General features: G+C 40.2%; 1 pseudogene; it reads left to right on the top strand.

Annotated features, from left to right (window-relative positions):
- Positions 1 to 4496: 4496 nt before the first annotated feature.
- The window catches only part of LOC122144059, a 33016-nt pseudogene continuing 16364 nt past the window's right edge, over positions 4497 to 21148 (top strand).

Here is a 21148-nt window from a genome sequence, read left to right as displayed (position 1 = left end):
CTGTTCACCACTGCTAATGAACATTTAATTTCACAAACCTTGCAGAATTAAGCCCGAGACACACTGCATGATTTTCGGCTGTCCCAGACAAAAAATTGGGCATTGTGAAACAATCATGGCAATTTCTGTGATCGTGGCTCCTAATTGGTGGTCCTAATGTCGTACAGTGAGAGAGGTTTCAAATATGGCCGTTGTCACAGTCTTGCGACCAAAGATAGCCTACGATAGTTTCTGACAGGTGTCAGAAATTCAGCATGATCAATGCACAGTGTGTTTGCAGTTACGACCCATGTTTACTGACCAACCAGCAAAAATGCGGCATGAAATCAACGCGACATGGCACTAAAACATAAAACTGCTTACCTCAAGCTCTTATTTCTTCCTCTTTCGCCGCTTCCACTTTTTTTCAGCACACATAAAAACTACAACTGTCAAAGTGTGATTCATTATGCTCTTTTTGTTTACCACTAGCGCATGTTAATGACATTTTATTCTTCTATAGAAACGTGCACCGTAGCCTACGAGTCAATAGGTGTCATCATCGTACAGTCTACATGCATGTCGTACGTTTATTAGATCCATGTCGCACAGTGTGACCAGTGATGATCTTATAGGGATTGCTAAAATCGTGCAGTGTAGAAGGCTTTATTCAAATCCAGCTGTGAGATCTTGAAGTGTGCATTTGTATATTGCCTGATCGCGTGTGCTCTGCGTGACAGTCGATCCGTGCAAATTGAATCCGGATCACAGTCTATGATCCGGACAGGAGGACAGTTCAGCTTTACTGGAGATGCGCAATCTTGGAAAACTTTAAACTCGTGATTTCAAACTGTGCTGATTTTATGTAATTGCACACCTGTCATATTCATGTCATTTTTTACTGCGTGCTGCATGTAAAATGAGTGTGACCTTGGCTTTAGTTAAAATATGATTCCCAATGCACACAAACTTCCCAGGTTACCGAGTGTCTGTTGGTTACAGTATTTAATTTCTTTTTGTTTATATATTTTAAAATATTATTTGTGAAAAATACTGTAATAGAATTATAGAATCAAGAAGTATCATCTAAAATGTTTATTTTACACATTTATTTTTAATATAATTCATTTTCTATAATAAAATATTTTTTTTTAAATAAATAAAAAATTACAATTAAAAAAAAAAATATACTTATATATATAATCAATCGGCCACCCTGCTTCTAAGATGGCATCGGCTGTCAAAAAAACAATATCGGTTGACCACTAGGCTGTCAAAAAAACAATATCGGTTGACCACCATTCTGGTTTTGCCACCTAACTCCACTGAACCAGTCTCTCCACCACGCTAAAATATTAAGTTAGCTGCCCAATAAATAATATTTAAAATTGGGGAAGCCCAAATCCTCCTTGATCTTTAGATTTGTTTAGATGTTTCTTGTTAATCCTAGCTGTCCTGTTGTTCCAAATGAAGCTGCTTATAATAGATTCTAACTGGTTACAAATAATTATGGGGAATAAAGAAAGGGAATAGATTGAAATGCATACAAAAATCTTGGAAGTAACCACCATTTTTTATAGCGTTAATCCTGACTACCATGGGACAATGATATTGTCTTTAAGCTGATCAATTTTCTTTTTCCAATTCAATTTTAATAACATTTCAGGTTTTTTGGTAATTATTACACCCAGATATTTAAAGGAGTGATTTGCAATTTTAAATTTGGTGCTAGTTAAATTATTTGATGTAAATCATCAGAGACTTGCATTAATTTGCTTTTTTCCCAATTTATTGTGAATCCAGAAAGACTGCCAAAATTTTCAATAAGCTCAGGTAATGGTGGAATAGACATTTCAGGGTTGGAAACATAGCGGAGAGAGAATATCATGCGCATACAACAAAAGATGTTGGGGTCTGCCCTCTGTCACTATAGGCGCTATGTTAGGAAGGTGTCTGATACTGGCTGCTAATTGTTCCATTGGAATAAAAAAAAAAGGAGACAAAGGGCATCCCTGAGGTGTACCTCAAGATAAACTGAGATGGATTTGAAATGTTTTTTGGTTGGTAATAACAGAAGCTACTGTATGTGCATAAATTATTTCGATCCATTTAATAAATACTGAACCAAATTCACATTTCATTAGAACAGCAATCATGTATTTCCACTCTTATGGTCGAAAGGCTCATTGAGCATCTAATGAAATAAACACGTCTTTATGTTTTTCTTGTTATAAATTGTTAAACAGCCGTCTCAAATTAAAATATATATGTCTCTTTGGCATAAAAACCAGTCTGGTCCAGATGAATTATAGAACCAAATGTACTTAATTTGTTCCAGAATTTTAGTTATAATCTTAGATTCAGTGGAAATGAGAGAGACCAGGCGTTCCCTATCTGTTGGTCACTACGAGTTATGTCGAACGGTGACATATGGGGTCTCACTTGGGAGGCCAATCATCTCTGAGTTTAAGAGAAAACGCCAATGAAAATTGGCTAGTGGATTTTGCATGCTGAGCCACTCCCCGTGCCTACGAGTATATAAGGTGATAGCGTGCATCCATACATTCAGATTTTTGCATCGGAGTCGAGGAGTCGTTGATAGACATTTGCTACAAAGCCATTTCATCTCGTGGTTGTGGAGAATGTTCCTGGTCGTCTGAAATTGTGACGGCGCAGTACAGCGGTGTCCCTGCAGCGGTGATTCCCCTGGTTGCTTTGGCTGAAAGAGCGTTTTTTTTCTTAAAAGAGCAAATCAACAGACAATTTGTGTCCTTTTCAAGATGCCGTTTCGTTCTGTGTCCTTCTGGATGCGGTCGTTTCCTGTCCTTGGTTGACGGTCAACGAGCGTTGTCTTCTGTGTCTGGGCAACACGCTGAGCGGCGGTGTTTGTGGATGCGTCTGTTGTGGGCGTATGAAGCATGGCATCGCTGCTTATCACGTCTCTCACTCCTCAAGGGGGAGTGCAGCAAACCCCTATGTCGCAAACCTGTCCTGGTGTTTTTTCTGGCTCGAGCAGGAGCAAAAGGGGCCGCCGGCTGGCGCTCAGGGAGGTCTGAGGGTGGACTGTGAGAGCTTCTTTTCTCTTTCTCTTCTCTTCTCTGCCGGGCCACGCCCCACAGACCTCTCACTCCTCCCGCAGTAGCGCGCATGTCCTGCTGCTGATTGATTCTGCTGGGCCGTCTCGCGGCGGTCCTAGCGTGTCTTTCGGTGCACCGCCTGAGGATCAGGTGTCAATTGCAGCATCGGGATGTGCTATCGACCTCTGAGGATGAGGATTCGGCAGGGCTGCCCCCCTCGGGTGTTGTCGCTGCTGCCAAATTGAGAGCTGTTGGCCATGCTTGCCCGGGCAGCCGTAAGCATCGCAGCTGGATGATTGGTTTCTCGGCGTGGAGCGCGGCTCACAACCGCATCCTGCTCCGGTTCTTTTCTTCCCAGAGGTGCATGAAGAGGTGACGAAGTCTTGGATGGACCCTATTATGGCCAAGAAGCAGCTCGTCCCCCTCTTCCATCCTCACCACCACTCTCGATGATAGGGCAGCCATGGGCCAATGGAAGGGGTTCCCCGCGCAGGTGGAGACATTCCCCAGGTGGACGAGAATGAGCGGTTGCAGTGCACTTGTGCCCGCAAAAATGCCCACCATTTGGAGGAATTGTCCGCGCCTCTCCCGTCCCAGGCCTGTAAGCTGTCGGCGCGCTCTCGCTGCCAAAGCTTACAGTGTTACGGGCCAAGCTGCCTCTGCCCTGCATGCCATGGCTATCCTGCAGGTACATCAAGCCCAAGGTGCTAAAAGCAATGCACAAGGGGTGGTACCGACCTGAGGTTGATGCAGGAGCTGCGCAACGGTGACTGACACCTTACGGGCGCCGAAGGTCACCGGCACGGTCCCTCGGGAAGGTGATGTCCACGTTAGTGGTCCAGGAGTGCCATCTCTGGCTAAACCTGGCCGAGATGAGAGACATCAACGAAGCTCGCTTTCTCGATGCTCCCGTCTCCCAGGCAGGCCTGTCGAGCACTGTCGAGCACTTTGCCCAGCAGTTCTCAGTGGTGCACGCAAAAGTAGGACTGAGGGCCATTCAACACATTTTTGCCCTGACGTGATCCTCCAGCCACCACCATTCCGTCGCGGGTAGCGCCTCAGCCTCCTCGTTTGCCATGGGCAACCCCCTGCTTCCTACGCCCGGCACCGCCCCATGCTGAGAGTTCTTTCGAGGTTCCCTGCGCAGGAGACCGGTGCCCTTCGTGTCACATCCGGCCACGAAAACCTTTAAGAAGATGGACACCAAAGCGGCCCTGACACGGGCAATGAGATGTGGGGAGACGGGCACGAGATGTGGGAGGCTGCTCTTCAGGAGCTGGCGGTGACAGCACCACTCCTTCCCCGGGGAGGAGAAATCTTCAGTTTTCTTTCTGTTCTGTAACACACATTTCAATAAAAGTGTAATTTCCTTTTCCTCCAAGTAGCAAGGCTCGTGGGTTTGACAATGAGCAATGCAGTGCCTCCTAATTCTCACCCACGATGCCCCCCTTTCGCCAGTGGTCAAGAGGTCGCGGTTTTGGTGACGCAACGCCTCTCCACGCGTCCAGTTCCTCTGGGAACACGGGGAGTTTTGCTGGTGATGACTCAGAACGCGATGTTTTGGGGGCCATCCAACACAACTCCCCATCGCTTGCCCCACGGCGGGTACGTCGACTGTCCCCTTTTGGTGCCACTTGTATGGAGCTTGGGGGCGTGGTTTGCGCTGTGCCCCAACCTGTCGCGTTGGCTCATTCGGACGGGTTGACACGGACTCGATCGGTTATGCGATTCAGTTTCGCCCGGCGACCTCCCAAGTTCAATGGCATTCTCGAGACTTCGGTGGCATTCAGGGATGCCTCTGTCTTGCGCGAGGAGATTGCTGTCCTGTTGGCGAAGGATGCAATCAAGCTAGCTGCGGTCCCTCCAGCCGAGATGAGGTGTGGGTTTTACAGCCCTTACTTCATCGTACCCAAGAAAAGCTGTGGCCTTTGACCCTATCCTGGATCTGCGAGTCTTGAATTCGGGCCCTGCACAAGCTCTCGTTCAAGATGTTAACAGAGCAGAAACGTATTATCAAATGCATTCAAGCCCAGGATTGGTCTGCAGCAATCGACCTGAAGGATGCATATTTTCATGTCTCGATCCTCCCTCGCCACAGACCATTTCTACAGTTTGCGTTCGAGGGTCGGACATGGCAGTACAAGGTCCAGTACAAGGCTCTCCCTATTCCCACCGTGTCTTCACGAAGATCGCAGAGGGCTGCCCTTGCCCCACTCTGGGAAGTGGGCATCAGGATCCTCAACTATCTCGACGACTGGCTCATCATGGCCCAGTCCCGAGAGGAGTTGTGCGATCACAGGGACCTGGTGCTTCGCGGAACCTCAGTCAGTTTGTGGGCTTCAGGTCAACCGAGAGAAGAGCAAGCTCTCCCCTATGCAGAGAATCTGTTATCTCCATATGGAGTTAGACTCTGTGAGCATGACGGCCACGTCTCACCAGTGAGCATGCCCATTCGGTGCTGAAACTGCCTGAGTTTCCTTCAGAAGGCAGGACAGTGGTATCACTGAAAAATTTTCAGAGGCTCCTGGGGCATGTGGCATCCACAGTCGCAGTCATGCCACTCAGATTGCTTCATATGAGACCACTTAAGCACTGGCTACACTCCCGAGTCCAGAGATGGGCATGGCACTGCGGTACACATCGTGTCACCATCACACCGATGTGTCGCCACCTATGCAGCCCCTGGTCTGCCGCATCCCGTGCAGAAGCCCACGTGAAGGTTCCAAGAGATCTCTTCACAAGGCACAGACATCTGTCGAGCTGCGGGCTGGGCGACCCCTAACACCTTCGCAAGTAGGGATCATCATTTTAACCGGTTAACCGTTAACCGACCGTTAAGAATTTTGATCGATTAATACAATCAGTTAAACAGTTAAAAAATGCATTTATTTATTTATTATCAGGAATTTATCAAAATATTTTAAAAGGTTTGCTGCATGGTTAATGTAGGCCTACGCTACGCATATATAAAAAAAGTGTTTTTAAAGAAAAAAATATATATAAGTCACGTTTTATTATTTCATTCAGAAATAGGCCTAATGCAGACGCGAAAAATGTTTACAAATATTATAATAAACACTGTAAACATAGCTAGGCTATTTTAGTTCCCCTCACTTCACAAATCCTTTCAATTAACAGTATTTAGAAAAGAACTAGAATATAAGGAGCTATAGCAATACAAACGACAAGCCAAAACAAATTAATTTAGGCCAAAATTGAAACTGAAACCAACGTTGGGTCTCTCATTCTACACAAAATCAAATGTTTCCGTATTTGGCGATGTATTTGAATGCCAAATTATTATTTATTATGTAATTAACTCACGTTCAAATATCTACGTAAAACAAAATGTTTTGCATAATATCACGGCGGTATACAGTGATAACACTTAACGGCACAGATTGTTCTACATATATTAAACTGCGCCGTTTTTTTTTTTTGTTTGACTGACTGTATTTCATTATGATAATGAACAGGCTGCATTGACAAAGTAACTGTGTGTGCGTGCTGCGCCCGCACAATCACTTGATTTTTTTTTTTATTCATTTTTTTTCCCAGTGGAACTGTGGAAGCAACTACTCCTTTTAGTCAAAAAGATAATCGGAATTGTAAATGGTTGTGCCTTTATTTGTGCACATTCACAATAAAAACAAATCTTTATGCTTAAAATAAGCCTAAAGAAAAATAGTATGCCGCTTTCTGCCATCTGGGTTTCCTTTTGCACAGCACAAAAACAAACCGAAACTCTGCATACTAGGCTACTTGTGGCACAGTTTTTCGTTCATTTTCTTAATTTATTATTAAGTAAAAAATATATGTCTCATATAGGCCTATTTTTATATATATATATATATGCCTATATATAGCCTAGCTTTATTATGTTTTTTCTCCGCTCGCAGAAGCGCTGCAGGTGCGTGATGTGATATGAAGACCATGTGAATCATGTTGTTTGCTGCTTTTTGCGCATGTAAAATTAATTCCCGGGAAACAAATGTTAGTATTTTTAACGGGTCACAGACACTTATCCTTTCTATTTAATTAAAATTCTAATTTAAAATAATCTTGTCGGTTAACGGTTAATAAATCGGTAACGAGCGTCAGTTGTCGGTTAGGAAAAATAACCGAAATTAACATACCTATTTGCAAGGTTTTACAACCTTCGTGTAGAGCCGTTTCTTCCCATGTGTTTGGGTAACAGGTAGTTGGTGGGAAGAACTGGCTCGGTGTCATGCTTGCTGTGCCATTTCCCCTCACAATGGGGATGTGAGTGCCTTTTTTCTCCCAGTAGAGTTTCCCGGTTGGCGTACCCTGGTCGAGCACTCCTCCAGCACCCTCGGCGGTCAGACATGGCGGAGCAGTCTGTCGCCATGCCCAGTACTTGTGTTAGCATGCCCGGAGTCCCGGTCAGCCCTGTGTACTGGGCTAGTTGTCCATATTGCTTGATTTCCAATGGGTAATCCCATATGTGTATCCTTCCACAGTAAGGTTTCTCTCTTGGTAAAACAGTGTCTTCACTTGATAGACCCGCTCTGTCAGTCTCTTCTGGCAGCTGTTCCATCCCTACTCTAGGGTAGGACCTGCCTCAGAGACCCATTCCATATGTAGTACACTGACCCCCCTGGGTCAGTCCATATCAGTATCTTCCACGTCACCTCCCTACGGGTAGGATGTGGTCTCCGTAGCGACCTTTTCCCAAGCTCACTTGCCCATCGTTCTGCTAGCTGAAAGAAAAAAAATAAGAAATATTTGAAGCAATCTTTCACTGAGGGTTGAAATCCCTTTCAGAAAATTTTCTGTTGATGGAACAGCAGCATGGCTTTCTCCAGCAGCGATGAACTCACCATTTGGCACCTTCAGTACCAAGGTCAGTGAATTTGCACTGGGGCTTTGGGAAGGTTACGACCTTATTGTATCTTTTGTGACACGCCGCAGCTTGTTGACAATCGCAGCACCACAGGGTTGTGACTGTGTTCAGGTTGTGGCATTTTTCCATGGACTCCATATGTCCATTTGACATAACTCATAGTGACCGACAGATAGGGAATGTCTCGGTTATGTATACCCTTGTTTCCCTGATGGAGGGGAATTGAGGACGTTATGTCCCCATGCCACAGTCTTGAAACTATTTGCTGTTGCCAGGACACGTTCTCCGGCTCCTCAGCATAAAACCTGAATGAATGGCTGCACGCTGTCACCTTATATACCCCTGGGAATGGGGAGTGCCTCAGCATGCAAAATCCACAAAGCCAATTTTCATTGGCATTTTCTCTTAAACTCAGAGACGATTGGCCTTCCAAGTGAGACCCCATATGTCGTTCGACATAACGTTTCCGTTCTTTCCATCAGGGAACGAGGTTTATGTACGTAACCTAGATGATAGTAAGACATCTGCAGCTTGTCCCGCCCCAGTTTTGGGAATTAATACTATACTCGCTTCGTACATTGTTGGTGGAAATTTAATTTGTGTTTTGTGTTTATCTTTGAATTATGGGTACAAGATTATTCCTGAATTTTTTATAGAATTCGGCACTACAGCTGTCCGGACCCACATATTTGTTATTAGGTAACTGTGGTATTACTTTCATTTATTTATTCTAGAGTAATTTCTTTATGTAAGGATTGTTTTGCATCTGTGCTAAGATTGGGAAGATCCAATTGAGAAAAAAAATTATTTTATTGCCTCTTGGCTTGTTTTTAATTTTGATTCATAGACATTCTTTATAGAAATCAGCAAAGCAACCGATTAATTTCCTTGGGGTCAACTAGTGTCTTCCCATTATTCAATTTTATGTATTGCACAAGTTGCCTGAGAGTGCTTTAATTGGCGTGCAAGTCATTTTTTGGGGTTTATCACCTATTTCAAACTGTCTTTGCCTAATATACATAAGTTGTCTCGACACTTTAAAGAATTGAGTTATATTAACTTCTCAGTGCAACAATTTTCTTTAAAGTAGTCTCACAACTAGTTGATCTGTATTCACTTTCCAGATTTTTTATTTGTATGTCAATTTCATTCAGTTTGGCTTTGCTCTCTTTATTCTTAGCTGTTTGATATGCTATAATATCACCTCAGATAACAGCGTTCATTGTCTCTAAAAGAACTGAATCAGATACATCTCCGGTTATATCATTATTTTCTAAGAACAATGTAAACTTTTTGGAAAGATACTCACAAAATTTGTCATCGTTTAATAACATATTATCAAATTTCCAGGAATAATTTCCTCTACTATATTTTATATTTAAATTTTTAGAATTTGGGTTATGATATGATAATAATCTATGAACATATTCAGTTGAGACTACATGTTGCAACAATCTGAAATCTGTTAAGGAAAAGTCAATCCTAGAATAAGTTTTTTGAACTGAGAATTAAAATGAAATCATGATCCGTGGGATGCAAAACTTTCCAGCAATCTATTAAATTTAACTTTTGCATACAATTACTTAGTACAACCAGCCCATTTACTTTATTATGGTTCAACAGGGATGCGTGTCTAACCTCGCATTTAACATGCAATTGTAAATCACCACCCATGATGACTTGTGAATGCATAAAATCTGGTATAACCTTGAAGACGTTCTCAAAAATTAAGGACAGTCAAAGTTAGGACCATACACATTCACTAAAGTGATGGCTAATGAATTTTTGACTAGACTGTTATGTCCACGTACATTCCAGCTTCATAAATTCAGTGTGCCGCCACCTTTGCTCCGTTTCTCAATATGTAAAGAAAGAAAAAAGTTCTGCCTTACCCTTTTAAATAAAAGCTGCACATTAAACCTTCCAACTGAAACTCAAAAAAGGTAACCTTCCCATGAACCCCCTCCCCCAAAAACTGCATCCCATGCAAAACATTATGGATGCTCACCCCAGAAAAAAATAACCTTTGCATCTTTCAACTCACCCTCTATGCCACCTGACATTCTTCCGTTTAGAAGGCTACAGCCCCCCACTCATCTTACAAATACAACAAAAATGATACTTTGCAGTCTTCCAATATATCAAAGAGAATTATATACACACAAGTCTTTTCTGACTCCACTGTCTAACACAGCAATTTCAACATTTCACCAGTTCTCCGCGCTGCATCTCGTAGATATGCTTCAGCTACCTCGGGTGAGTCAAAGGTCTTCGTTTCTTTATCCCACACAGTCACAATGAACTTTGAAGGAAAACGAAATCCGCATCTCACGTCATGCTCCCAACATTTCTTTCGTATGTTGCCGAACTTCTGTCTCTGTTTCAAGACATCAGCAACAAGATCTGGAAAAATACGTATCGTTTTTTTTCATCGTATTGCAGAGGTTTCGATCTTGCCAGGTGCAGAATTTTTTCTTTCACTTGGTAGTGATGGATTCGGGCAATAAATGCTCCAGAGCGGGCATCTCTTAGTGGTTGTGGTGAACGGTGTGCCCTGTCGATCTGAATTGGACTGTCCAAAGTTCTCCTCGCCCAGCATATTGGCGATGAAGATTTGTCACAAACTCAGTAGGTTTACCATTTTCAGCACCTTCTTTTATACTGACAATTCAAATGTTTTGTCATCGAGATTTTGACTCTAAGTCACAGGTTTTTTTTCCTTATGTTTTTCACATTCGGCTTACAGATGTGCACAGTTTCTCCAGACTTGATGCGGGTTTTGTGAACTTTTGCAGTCTCTTCAGTCTCTGTCACTCTGAAAGAAACGTTAGCGATGGATACGTTCAGCTCCGTTAAAGTACATGAAAGGACATCAAAACTTTCTGTCAAAAGATCCGCTCAATTTCGCTATGTTTCCATTGTCTGTGTTTATCAGCACCGTTGCTTCAGCGCTAGTTTGATTAGCATTAGCCGGTGGCTCTTCATGAACATTATCGGTGCCTACCGTTTCTTCAGTATTCGATTTTTTCAGTTTTCTTATGCTTTGACAGCGTTGTTCAGAATGTTAAGTTATAGATATTTAAAAAGCAACAAGGTGAACTGAGAGAAAATATTACAGACTCGTGGAGAGCTATAAAATTCAAGTTCACTTCATTCAGTGCCGGAAGCCCAATTTCCAATATAGTTTCTAGTGAGGGTGTTCTGCCAGTCTCTGATCTTTCTACTGAGAGTTAACTACATGTGAATTTTTACACATCTTTAGTTCTTGTGGCCAGGTGCAGCTTAAACCATCTGGGTACTGTTATCTTTGAAGAGTAGGTTTGCTGAAACTCACAGTCGAGGGGGTTGATATCCTGTATTGACTTTATATGTTTAATTTCTGATTTGGATTGGAATAACGAGATATAAAAAGGCAGCTCATTTTTTCATTTGTTTTAAAAAATGGAAAACGAGGATTTCGGCTTAATTTCTCATGTTTCGCTTGTGGTTTTACAAATCGGTTTATAGTTTTGATATTTAGTTTGACCATGTGGGCTTTAATGCTTCACCAAACTCGGATCAGACCTTTAGACTGGTCTGACTCATGTTATCTCTTCTGACTGGTCTGACTTTTCCCAAAAAATCCCATTAACTCGTGCTATCTGAAAAATGAAGACCGTAATACTTAATGCTGTCTAGAGGGGCAACAAGATAATAAATCTTTTCAGTCTACTCTTTCTTTTCTTTCCATCAGTTAAACGACAAATAAATGTATGAATTTCAGTTGTTCTTCCTTAAATAGGCCTTATATGTGTACAAGAACAAGCTTTACACTTTAAGCTGTTTCAGCTCCTTAAAACCTTCCATTTTTCGCTTCCTCAAGCCTACTTCAAAATTTGTTCACAAACTTCACTCATGTTTATTTTAATATATTGTTAATTCACACTTGTTGTGTATTTAATGTGTGTCCAGCTGGAACTTTTATTTGTCAAGAGTTCTACATATTAAGATGTAAATCACATTTAGTTAATGTGAAGAGCTAATGTCAGTCTTGCTCATGGAGGACCAATGTCCTGCAAACTTCAGCTACCCTAATTAAATGCACCTGAACCAGCTAAGCAAGGTCTTAACCCTCTGGAGTCTAATGGTATTTTTGGGGCCTGGAGAAGTTTTGTCATGCCCTGACATTTGTGCTTTTTTTTCAGTTTCTTATAATATCTAAATGGCTAAAGTCTAATATCACTATAATCAGCACAAACTGGGCTATACTAATATGTGAGCAGCATGTATGTACATGATTGTGTTTTTTGAGAAAAAAAATGTTATGCGTGGTTAGTGAAAAACTAAAAATGTTAAATCACTTGAATAAGGGGCAATAAAACACACATAAAGAACATTGGTTCCCGAGACTTTTGAGAACTGGAGCGTGTAGCCTAGAATTTTTCTTTCTAAATGATGTGAAAATCATCTTGTTTACTTACTCACAGAAAACAATATATTGATTTTAAATTTTCTAAGACATTTTTTGTTGGTAAAAGTCTATGCGAGTAGGCGTCAACTATCATGAATTACATTGTGATTTACACCCTCAGAAGACAAAGGCCCGCATAATGAGCTGCATAATGAGCCATTCAGTCAGCTGTGTCACTGAGAGAGGATGAGTTACAAGAAAGAATGTTGAGGACTAAATAAATGTATATAATTTATGTTTGTAGTTTATTTAGAATATATTTAATTATCCCACAACATAATTTAATATTCACTTGTAAGTATGCCGTTAAACAGTTTATTAGGAAAAATCAAAGCTGACTTTCAAACTGAATTGTTTGCATCATTACTCCAGTCACACAATCCTTCAGAAATCCTTTTAACAATCTATTTTCTACAATTTTCTACTCAAAAAACCCCATTTTAATGTTGCAAAGAGCTGAGAATATTTTTTTTCAGTTTTTTTTTTAGGGGGGATAAATTGAAAGAACAGCAATGTTTGTTACATTTGTTACAGTTAAATTTATTTGTTACATTTATATTATTTACATCAAGCTTTTGAATGGTAGTATTGTATATTGTTATTGAAACTTCATAATATTTCACCTGATTATACATTTAGTCAGGAACTATAGTTTGGAAAAAGTCTTTGGAAAAAGTCTAACTAGTAAAATGTTTACACGTTATGTGAAAAACTAGTACAAGTATATAAATAAATAAGAGACTTACTCATGTTTATGATCTCTGCTGAATAAAGTGCTTCATTCTTTTTTTCTGAGAAAATCCAAATCTCAAAATCCTCAACCACATCACATCTTTTTGGGGTGAATTATGTCTTATTCCTCTGATCGCGAAGCAAACAGTAAAATAAAAAAAAACTTGAAGAACAGCCTCGCTGCGTTGTCTTCTGTTGTGTGGGCGTTTTCGCTTCCTCAAGCCTATTTCAAAATTTGTTCACAAACTACACTCCTGTTTATTTTAATATATTGTTAATTCACACTTGTTTGTGTATTTAATGTGTCTCCAGCTGGAACTTTTATTTGTCAAGAGTTCTAGATATTAAGATGTAAATCACATTTAGTAAATGTGATGAGCTAATGTCAGTCTTGCTCATGGAGGACCAATGTCCTGCAAACTTCAGCTACCCTAATTAAATGCACCTGAACCAGCTAAGCAAGGTCTTAAGGATCACTAGAAATATCTCCTTCATCAACTGTTGAAAATGCATGTTATCACTATTGTCTATAATATTTTATGCTCTTGACTGCAAAGACATACCTTTAACTATGCACACTTTTTTGAGTTAGTTTATTTCTGTTTGATTTTTTTTTTTGGGGTCATTGTATGACTGTTGTATTTTATATTTCATGATCTTTAATTTTTAAAATTTTTGTTTTTTTAATGTTATTAACTGTACCGCACTTCTCATAACACCCATGTTATTGTGAACAAACTGTTTATGATTATGCTGTTATTTTTCTTCTTTTTTTTACGTATCTTCATCATAATCTGTTAAAAATAAAAATATGCTAGTAAAAACAATGCTTGTGCCCCAAACCCACTATCTGATTGCAGACAATATATATTCTGTGTCCACTTGCAACAGTGCCTTGCGAAAGTATTCATACCCCCTTAATTAATTTTCCCACATTTTGTTATGTTGCAGCCTTATGTTAAACTGCTTTAAATTGATAGTATGGTGTATGGAGTGTAGATTGATGTAGTAATAAAAAATAATGAAAATGTATTAATATTAAAAAACCTTAAATGATTCCATTGCATAAATATTCATACCCTTATCTGGGGACACTTGAAACTTAGCTCAGTAGCCTTCATATCACTTGTAGATGTTACTATACATCAAGTGAAATTAACCTGTGGCAAATTCAATTGAATGGGTATGATTTGGAAAGACACACACATCTTAATAAAAGGTCTAACAGCTGAAAATGCATATTAAAGAAAAAACTAAGCCCTGAGGTAAAAAAAGAAAAACAAAAAACAAAACTGCTATAGAGCTCAAAACAGGACTGCATCAAGCCACACATACTGCTCACAACTGGGGAAGAGTTCAGGAAAAATCTGTTTGCATTGAGGGTTCACAAGAAGAATGTAGTCTCCGTTACCCTTAATGGAAGAAGTTTTAAAAACAACCAGGGCTCTTCCTAGAACTGGCCTCCTGGCTAAACTGAGCAATTGATGGAGAAGGGACTTGGTTAAAGTGGTGACCAAGAACCTAACTGTCACTTTGAGTGAGCTCCATGATCATATGTGAAGCCAGGAGAAATCTTCAGAAGGACAAACATCACTGCAACACTCCACCAACCTGTAGCTGGTGTGTGGTGAGTGCACTGGCGCCATTGTCCTGTGGCTGCCGTCGCATCATCCAAGTGGATGCTGCACACTGGTGGTGGTTGAGGAGAGACCCCCCACATGATGTAAAGCTCTTTGGGTGTACAACAATACGCAATAAAGCGCTATACAAATGCATCATTCATTCATTCATTCTTTATAGTGGTGTGGCCAAACACCTTCCTCTCCTCAGTGAAGAAACATGAAAACCAACTTGAAAATTTGCAAAAAAGCACCTAAAGTACCCTCAGATTGTGAGAAGCCAGATTCTCTGGAACCTCAATTCAAAGCATCATGTCTGAAAGAAACCAGGCACTGCGCATCACCTGCAGAGTACCATCCCAAAAGTAAAGTGTGCTGGTAGGCAGTCTCATGCTGTGGGCTGTTTTTTCAGCAGCAGGGACTGAGGGGACTCGTCAAAGTAAAAAGAAAAGCACAATGCACCAAAATACTGAGATAGCGTGGAATGTGGTGTTGTTTTTTTATGTTAGCCAATGTTGACATTTGAAATCACCAAAATAAACACGCCCGTTCCCCAAAAGGGTCTCACCCCTATATTGATAGCTCTGCCCCACACATACATACGCAACCCAGGCAACGCGATTAGGTCTGTGAAACAAAAGCAAAACCAATGTTACACCATGTCTACACTGAGTGGCGCGCCGTGACAAAATACTATAGAACTCATAATCAGTGATTGTCTACACCAGTGGTTTTCAAACCGGTCCTGCGAACACCCCAAGCACTGCACATCTTTTGTGTCTCCCTCATCTATCACACCTGATTCAACTCATCAGTTCATTACTAGACACTTCAAGACCTGAAATGGGTGTCAGATATAGGGAGACATACAAAATGTGAGGTGCTAGGGGTGCTTGCAGGGCTTGTTTGAAAACCACTGGTCTACACCATAGATATATATACATATATGGTCGCGGCACGACACAACAAATCCCCGACAGAAAACTGCTGCTGCATTCTATTTTAACATATTGACACAAATTTCAAAAGATTTTCAACAGTTGCTTTGTCGCGTCCAGTGGACTAGACAGACTTTAGCTGTTGCGGCACAGCTGTTACTCGCCTATCAAGAAGAAACAAAGCAACCTCGGCATCCATTCGCAAGGTCTTGCCTTAAGCCTTCTTTTGTTCCGCAGACGGTGTCCTCTTTTGTTTTTTATCCGCCATCTCTATCTTTCTGTCGCTCGGCTCGGTTAATTTCGATCCTGTGCACTGAACGCTCTTCCTCCACATCATGAGTAGACACACCCCTTACTGTTGATTGGCTACCAGTTTGTTTTGCTACTCAGCCCGTATCAGTTTTCTAAAGCATTTTTGAAAAAACGCTTACCCCACCTTTAATGAAAACCCAGTCCAGAGCATTCAGAAGCTCAGACTGGGCAGAAGGTTCAATGAAGTCAGGACAATGACCTAAGTACACAGCAAGAGTGGCTTATAGACACTCTGTAAATGTCCTTGAGTGGCCCAGCCACAGCCTGGGATTGAACCCAATCAAATATTTCTGGAGAAACCCTGAAAATGTGCGTCAGCCCCCATCCAACCTGACAGAGCTTGAGAGGTGAAGATGTGAGGACAAGAATGGCAGATAACTGCTTAATGCAGATGTGCAAAGCTTGTCGCATCATACCCAAAACGACTTGAGGCTGTTAAGGTTCTTCAGCTAAGTACTGGGTTAAGGGTATGAGTACTTATGCAATGTACTTATTTCAGTTTTTTTTTTAATAAAATTTACTTTTTTAATAAAGTTGTGACAGTCCTGTTTTTTTTGCTTTGTCATTATGGTGCATCACGTATAGATTGATGTGAATTTTTTTTTTTAAGCAGCTTAACATAAGGTAGCAACATAAAAAATGTGAAAAAAAATAAAGTGCTATGAATACTTTCACAAGGCCACTGTAATTATGAACTGTTTAAACAATCACACTTAAAGATGACTGGCTGTTTCTCTGTGCTGTGTGCCTCCTCTGTTATGCTAATCAGTTTATGTGTGTAAGGCCAGTGATAAGTAGTGTGTGATTCGTAGCTCCATAATTTAAATTTCACTTTTTGGTTATAATAGCCAGGATTAGGCCATAGTTCAATCATTTTTATAAACATGCCTTAGGAAAAGCATTACTGGTGTGCATCTTAAGACAAAAACAGAGGCATTGACATGGTTTTAAGATCAGTCAGTTGCAGTTTCTTTCAGTTTAAAAACAGCTCAGATTTACATTTTAGTCTAGGATAGAGCTAGGCTTACGCCTTGTCTATGAAACTGGGGGCATGTGTTTTATTTTAGTGCCAGCGTGCCAGCACGAGGGCTGTCAAATATGCTGGAATATATCAGCTCACCCTGTTACGTTATTTTCTCAGATACATGTTATCTTGTGATTATGTAAGAATCCATTATTTTGAACAATGTTTTTATGTATGTTTTTAATTGTCCAACTTAGTTAACGCTAATCAGTTCATGTGTGTAATGCCAGCATGCCATCACAAGGGCTGTCGAATATGCTGGAATATATCAGCTTACTCTGTTATGTTGTTTTCAGACAAGCAAATATATTGGAGAAAGACTTTTTGAAGCACAAGCTCTATTAAACACAATGCAAGGAGAACAAGAGACCAGTTACATTGGGTGCAGTGATGGGTCTTCTAACCATCTTGTGTATTAGGTGTGGCGCAAGGTGGAACTCATCACTGGGGCGAGGCGGATATCCGAACATTGGTGGACAGCAGACATAGGAGGACTAGCGTAACAGACATCTGAGCATCGTTGTACAGGTGACATCGGAGCAATAGCACGAGTCAGATATCCGAGCATCAGTGCACAGCGGACTTTAAAGCATTAGCGTGAAGGGGAGCTTGGAAGAGAAGTCAAGGTGGTTGTGTACGTTTGACCAGCTTGTCCAGAGTTCTTGTGGAGGAGAGAAGAATTTATTGAAGGGTAGCAGTGTAGCAGTTCTTAAGCAGGGATGTTAGCATGTCATCCTTCAAACAATCTTAACCCACTGTATGGTCTATAAGACCAGACTTTTATACCTGGTAACAAATGTGCCACAAAACAATACAATAACACCCATGCAGAGCCAAGGATACTGTAACCTGATGATGAACCTGGATAAGGCCTCTCCCATGAATGTCTTTTTAGATCTGCTTTTGTATGCATTCATGTGCTGCACTTGGCTCATGTGCGTTCGTCTCTTGGCGACCGCTCTCCGTGTAGGTCTCGCTCACCATGGGGTCTGGTCTCGGCTGGCATTTTAATCACAAACTCTCCCGTTTTCACTAGTCCTATTTCTGACACCATGTTTTGTTATTAATGCCACGGGACAATGGTCTGCTATACTTCTGCTCATTTATTAAGTGCGCGCACACAAAGATAGCGCTCACTCCACAAGATTGTGCACTACGCAGGATACTGGGGTAGCGGGGTTTTGCACTTTTTACAAGTTGTTTGAACTGAAATGGTGTGTTGGTAGTGTGGTGGGTACACAACCACCCTATAATGATAAAAAAAAAAAAAAAATAAAAAAAACACTGGGTGGATTTTTATCTCGTTAAATGTTTTCCCCTTTCTCAAAATCGAGCTGATCTCAGATGCCTGTCTGTGTGACCACAGCCTCATCTAAAGGAGGAGTATAGTGTTTTGTAATGAATCTTTGCAAATCGCCTTTCCTAGCATGTGCTAATTAGCAAGTTTCACATCCATGAATAATTAGCAAGTTTCACCCTGTTATGGCTAAAGTAAACAGTCTTTAAAAGAGCAGCTCAGAAGGGGGTCAGCAGAGCTCATTAACATTTAAAGGAAAATGCTACAAAAATGGCTTGATCTGAAAAGAGCTGTTTTTGACAGGGTAAAAAAAGGTGTTTTTTACACTACCATTGAGAAATTTTTAATCAAACTATGTTATAGACTTTTCATTAAGACCCTAAAGAATCAAAATCAACTTGTGGAAAATGGGCATCGGATGACCCCTTTAAAGTCCAGTTTGCGCAGAACCAATATTCAAAAGTGTCTGTTGTAAACAATAAGGCTGATGCCATCCAAAACAAGACAATTACATACAAAAAAAAAAAAAACAAACAAAACCAAAAAAACAATAATGATAATAATAATAATAAATCTGCCAGGTTAGGTCAGCGCTGTGCAACATACACAGCACCATCTTTGAACAATGTCCTAAAATGTTGTATTACGAGCACTTCCTGTGTTTATTTACCTCTTTGTGATGAATCAATTGTTGTATTCTTCAGCTGTAAGTCACTTTGGATAAAAGCATCTGCTAAATAATTAAATGCATACCACGGAGTCTTTGGCAGTTTTCATACGCACTCCAAACCACTGGTTCAAAACAAATGATTTTGCAAATGTTTCAAAGCTTCACAAAGCAGTGATTCAAAAGTGCTAGCTATGGGTAATTCACATTGACATATGCTTTGTACAGCAGCAGAAGCATGTCTTTCTACCACACTCTTTTTATCACGTGTTTTGACTGTGTTTTCAAACTGTTTACTAAACCGCTATAAAAGCGTTTGCATTTACCGGTTTTTATTAACCCTTCAGCTCAATTGATAATCCCCAGACAAAAAACAATTCATTTCTTGAATCAAATTCTTTTAGAGTTGTCTTTTTCAAACCATCAGTGTGTTATTATTAATCTAGCAGTGTTATTTTTTTTATCATCATGTAAATATTAACATGATATCAGTACTACAACAAAAACTGGTATATTGTTACACCACTATTTTTCAATACAAAAGTAGATTATGCAGGACTCTGATGCATCTTATCCTGTGACTTCCATTCAAAACAGGTCTCCTTGTTGACAGTTTCTAGATGGTGGCACTTTTGATGTACCTGAAGCAGCGGAAGTTCAGTTACTTCTTAACATATCTATTGTTGGCAAACGTAGCTGTGGCAGAATTCCAGGTAAGTGCACTCCTTCAGACAAAATGCAGAAATGCAAACATATTTTTCGTGATATATGGAATAAATTTGATTTTTATTTAGGAAAAAAAAGTTTAAGTATTTCTTCAAAAATAGGTAAATTTTTGAGGAAACCCGAAGAGTTTCATCCACCAGTACCTCAAGATAAACAAGGACTCAAGGTAAGATGTGAATGGTGTGGACATAATATTGCTGAGCTCTAGTCATCACATCATCTGACAGGACAGATTAAATGGACAGACTCTGTGTCCTCGACTAGACTTCAGACTAATCAGATTTTCGTTCTCTTCCAGGAATGGATATTAAATTTTAAAATTAAATAAATGGGATAACAGGGAGCTTCAGTGGCTGGTCACTTTTTCAGGTTGCTTGCTTGCTTGCTTTTTCTCACCAGTAAGAAAAAAAGTGTTTTAAAGTTTGCTGTTTAGCAGAACATCACAGTTATATATGACATGAGAATAAGGCCTTTAGTTAGGAAGAAACATTTTAAGGTGAATATAATTATATTTACATAATGATTTTTTCCTTCTCAAACCTTGTCTGTGGTCTAAACACCCCTGGCCCAATGTCCCCAGAGGGTATCACACTTCACACTTTGATAATTACTGTAGTTACCATGTTCTGAACATCACATGCTTTCTTTTTCCCCCAGATGTAATCTATCTTGGTGGTTGAATAAACATATTTGGATTTTATTTTTAAAAAATTACCTCAACTTAGCACCAGCATGCTTGTTAGCTAGACAGTTAGCATCAGCTAACAATATTTACTTATTTTTTCAGTATGGTTATTTAATATTTTTTTATAATCCTACTGCTCAAAATACCTGGGAAACAATATAAAAATGTATACTGTTGTTAAACAATATAAAAACAGACGTCATATACTGTTGTATGCGTAGCATTTTAATAAAACTGTTAACATTATGGCAGCGGGGAATTAGAACGTGCATGAGTTTATTTTATTTAATCTGTGTTATTTAAATGTTTAGTATTTTTTTTTTTTTTACCTAAAACAGAGACTCCGATTGATGTGTCTGCATCGTCTGCATTCAAGCATTTCAGTAGGCCTAAATAGATCACCATTTACAGCAGATTTAGTTCACAAGCAAATGACAGTTTTGACCTAAATGTGATTTTTCAGTTTCAATAATTAATTCTAAATTTCGACATTAATGATTTTATTTTAACAGCATCAGACGTGCGCGAATTTCGACATTAATATGGTTCTTACTTGTGAATTCAGTTCACTGGAGACTCGCACTAAATGGTTCATTTCAATCAGTGAGGTGTCGACTCGAGAACAGCTGCAATCGGATCACTCTAATTAGTGAATGAATCGTTTGGTGCAATTTGCGATCCGATTTAAAAGGTTCATTGAAAAGACTCAGTTTGTTCTTGAATCAGAAACCGCTTCTGCGCGTCAGAGCACGTGATATATTATAAGGAGTAACGATAT

The sequence above is a fragment of the Cyprinus carpio genome, unplaced genomic scaffold (genome assembly GCF_018340385.1).
Source record: "Cyprinus carpio isolate SPL01 unplaced genomic scaffold, ASM1834038v1 S000006585, whole genome shotgun sequence".
Classification (NCBI taxonomy): domain Eukaryota; kingdom Metazoa; phylum Chordata; class Actinopteri; order Cypriniformes; family Cyprinidae; genus Cyprinus; species Cyprinus carpio.
This window is presented reverse-complemented; position numbering and strand designations above follow the sequence as displayed.